Raw genomic sequence first — 4,584 nt, forward strand, 5'->3', positions numbered from 1 at the left:
TTATATTGTTTAAAGCAATAGTCTAGTTTTGACATGATAACTTAAATACTCAAGCATATCAATAAGCAACCATGTCTTTCAAAATATCAATGCTAAAATAAGCTATCCCTAGCCCATCATGATCAATCATTGATCCATTCATGAAACACACTCGCATATTAACTACAACCAATCCTCAAGTATGATCATACTGCCTCCTAGTTTGTGCTTTTACAAGAGAATATGGAGACTCAAATTCAAAAATAAAAATAGCATAATGTAAAAGAAAGGCCCTTCACAGAGGGAAGTAGGGATTTGTAGAGGTGCCAGATCTCAAAGCGAAAATTGAGAGATAAAAACATTTTGAGAGGCATACTTTTCCCACCAACGAAAAATACTTAGAGTTCCCAACACTTTCCATGCTAGATATATCATAGGCGGTTCCCAAACAGAAATTAAAGTTTATTCCTTTTCCACCATACTTTCACTTTACATGGCTAACCATATCCACGGGTGCCTTCCATACAAACACTTTCCAAGGAATTTATTTATTGACAACATAAAGTAAATTCATTTTTCATTTCGGGACTGGGCATCCCTAATACCTTTGCCTTACTCTCGTGCAATTACAAGTGAATAAACACTCATCGTGAGAATAACACGTCTAGCATGGAAAATATTAGCCACCCCTCACCGCCTCACGAGCGGTACGAGCACATACAAATTTTCTTAGAACGGCAAAAGAATACCGCATATAGGTAGGTATAGTGGACCCATGTGGCAAGACTGGTTTAAAGGATTTTGGATGCAGAAGTAGTGATCATACTTAGTGCAAAATGAAGGCTAGCAAAAGATTGAGAAGTGACCAACCAAGAAACGAATGATATCATAAGCAAGCATTAAGCATAATTAACACCGAATAATGCACCAAAAGTAGGGTATAATTTCATTGCATGACTATTAACTTTCATGCTTGCATGTGGAATCACAAACCTTAACACCAATATTCTTACTAAAGCATAATTACTCATCAACATGACTCACATATCATATCATCATATCTCAAAACTATTACTAAGAATCAAGTTTATTTTGTCCAATGATCTTCATGAAAGTTTTTATTATATCCTTCTTGGATATCTATCACTTTGGGACAAATTTTCATGTGTTGCTTTTGATAAGCTCAAACAAATATAAGTGAAGATCATGAGCATAATATTTCTTTCTCTCAAATTAATTTAAGTGAAGCAAAAGAGAATTTCTTCAAAATTTTACTAACTCTCAAATAAATCTAATTGAAGCAAGAGAGAATTTCTTCAAAAATACTAAATCACACCGTGCTCAAAAAGATATAAGTGAACCACTAGAGCAAATCCATACCTCATAAAAATTTAAGTGAAGCATAGAGAGCAATTTCTAACAAGTCATGGCATAATTTTGGCTCTCTCAAATAGGTGTGTCCAGCAAGGGATCAAGACTTAAAACAAAAAATAAAACAAGAAAAGACTCATATCATACAAGACGCTCCAAGCAAAACACATAGTATGTGACGAATAAAAATATAGCTTCGAGTAAAATACCGATGGTCGTTAGAAGAAAGAGGGGATGCCACTCGGGGCATCCCCAAGCTTAGTTGCTTGATCTCTTTGGATAATATATTGGATGCCGGGGTATCCCCAAGCTTAGGCTCTTCTTACTCCTCATTCCTTCATCCATCATAAGATAACCCAAAACTTGAAAACTTGAATCACAAAAAACTCACCAAAACCTTCGTGAGATCCTTTAGTATAAGTAAAAAAATCACTACTATAAGTGATGTTGCAAACCAATTCATATTTTATTATTGCATTATATCTACTGTATTCCAACTCTTCTATGGCAAAAACTCATGAAAGAAAACCATAGAATCATCAAAACAAGCACACAACGCAAAGAAAACAGAATCTGTCAAAAACAGAACAGTCTGTAGAAATCTGAATATTTCCAATACTTCTATAACTCCAAAAACTCTAAAAAATTAGGATGACCTGGGAAATTTGTATATTAAGCTCCTGCTAAAAGAAATGATATTTTATCGTTCTCTAGTTAGAAATGAGAATTGTTTTCGTGAGCGCAAAAGTTTCTATTTTTCAGCAAGATCAAACAACTATCACCCAAGAAGGTCCTAAAGGCTTTACTTGGAACAAACACTAATTAAAACATAAAAAGCACAATCATAAAAGTAGCATAATTGTTCTAACACTGAAGAACAGATAGAAAAAAGAAAAAATAAATTGTATTCATTGGGTTGCCTCCCATCAAGTGCTATAGTTTTACGCCCCTAGCTAGGCATAAAGTAAGGATCTAAATTTTGTCATCCTTATTATTAATTTGCTTAGAGGTGTTTTCATCATGGGGTTTTGTAAAAACAACATAAAACATATTATCCATAGAAACCTTAGCACTATTAAGTTGCCCATTATCATAACCGCGTTGATTTCCGGCAACAATCCAAGAGTAATGTTGATTAACATTTTTAAAAACTTGTTGAATTATATCTAGAATGGGGACTTCCTTTTTAAGATTATCATCAAAGATTTATTATCCCCAAGCAAATGTCTTAATGCATAATCTCTATTGTATAGAATTTCATCTGTTACAGGCTTTTCACGATTCATGCCATAAAACATCAATTGTATTTTTATTATTTTTGGGTTTAATAGATATGAAAATGAAAGGAAATAAAATAGATCGCAAAAGCAATAATATGAGAAAGAGACCCGAGGCCGTAGGATTCAGTAGTGGCTTCTCTCGAGAAAAATAGCAAACAGTGGGTAAACAAATTACTGTTGGGCAATTGATGGTACTTCAAATAATCATGACGATATCTAGGCAATGATCATTATATAGGCATCACGTCCAAGATTAGTAGACCGACTCTTGCCTGCATCTACTACTATTACTCCACACATCGACTACTATCCAGCATGCATCTAGTGTATTAAGTTCATGGAGAAACGAAGTAATGCAATTAGAACGATGACATGATGTAGACAAGATCTATTTATGTAGAAATAGATCCCATCGTTTTATCCTTAGTAGCAACAATACATACGTGTCGATTACCCTTCTATCGCTGGGATCAAGCACTGTAAGATTGAACCCACTACAAAGTACCACTTCCCATTGCAAGATAAATAGATCAAGTTGGCCAAACAAAACCCAAATATCGGAGAAGAAATACGAGGCTATAAGCAATCATGCATATAAGAGATCAAAGAAACTCAAATAACTTTCATGGATAAAAAGATAGATCTAATCATAAACTCAAAGTTCATCCGATCCCAACAAACACACCGCAAGAAGAGTTACATCATATGGATCTCCAAGAGACCATTGTATTGAGAATCAAACGAGAGAGAGGAAGCCATCTAGCTACTAACTACGGACCCGAAAGTCTACAAAGAACTACTCACGCATCATCAGAGAGACACCAATGGTAGTGGTGAACCCCTCCGTGATGGTGTCTAGATTAGATCTGGCGTTTCTGGATTCTGCGGCGGCTAGAATTGATTTTCGTCAACTCCCATAGGGTTTATGGAATATTGGGGTATTTATAGAGTAAAGAGGCGGTCCGAGGGGCACCTGAGGTGGGCACAACCCACCATGGCGCGCATGGGCCTCCGGGCGTGCCCTGGTGGGTTGTGCTCCCCTCGTAGCAGCCCCCAGGTGCTTCTTCGGCCCATTGGTGGTCTTTTGGTCCAAAAAAATCCACAAAAGTTACACTGCGTTTGGACTCCGTTTCATATTGATTATCTGCGATGTAAAAAACATGCAAAAATCAGCAACTGGCACTTGGCACTATGTCAATAGGTTAGTACCAAAAAATGATATAAAATGATTATGAAACATCCAAGATTGATAATATAACAACGTGGAATAATAAAAAATTACAGACATGTTGGAGACGTATCAGAGATGCATATCAAAGAGAGGGGGAGAGTGTGTCTACATACTCTCATAGACCGAAAGTGGAAGCGTTTGACAACATGGTTGATGTAGTCAAACTTCTTCTCCTTCTGACCGATCAAGCACCGAACGTACGACACCTCCGAGTTCTACACACGATCAGCTCGATGATGTCCCTTGAACTCTTGATCCAACAAAGTGTCGAGAGAGAGTTTCGTCAGAACGACGACATGGTGACGATGATGGTGAAGTGATCGGCGCAGGGCTTCGCCTAAGCACTACGACAATATGACCGGAGGCGTAAACTATGGAGGGGGTGCCGCACACGGCTAACAGATGTTTGTGTGTCCTCTAGGAGCCCCCCTCCCCACATATATATAGGTTGGATGGGGGAAGAGGCATCCGAGGGCGCCCAAGTAGGCCGAATCCTACTTGGGCTCCCACCCGAATTTGCACCCCTCCTTGTTTTGGCACTAGGAGAAGGAAGGAGGAGGTGCCCCCCCTTTCATTTCTCCCTTGAGAAGGGGAAGGAAAAAGGGGCTAGCCCTCCTCCCTTGCCTTCCCTAGGGCTGGCCAGCCTGGTGGAGGGGCACACCAGCCCCCTGTGGGCTGGTATGTCCCTCCCTAGGCCCATTAAGCCCATATAGCTTGCCGGGG

This window comes from Triticum urartu, chromosome 2A (genome assembly GCF_056163025.1).
Source record: "Triticum urartu cultivar PI428250 chromosome 2A, HENAU_Tu73, whole genome shotgun sequence".
Taxonomy (NCBI): Eukaryota; Viridiplantae; Streptophyta; class Magnoliopsida; order Poales; family Poaceae; genus Triticum; species Triticum urartu.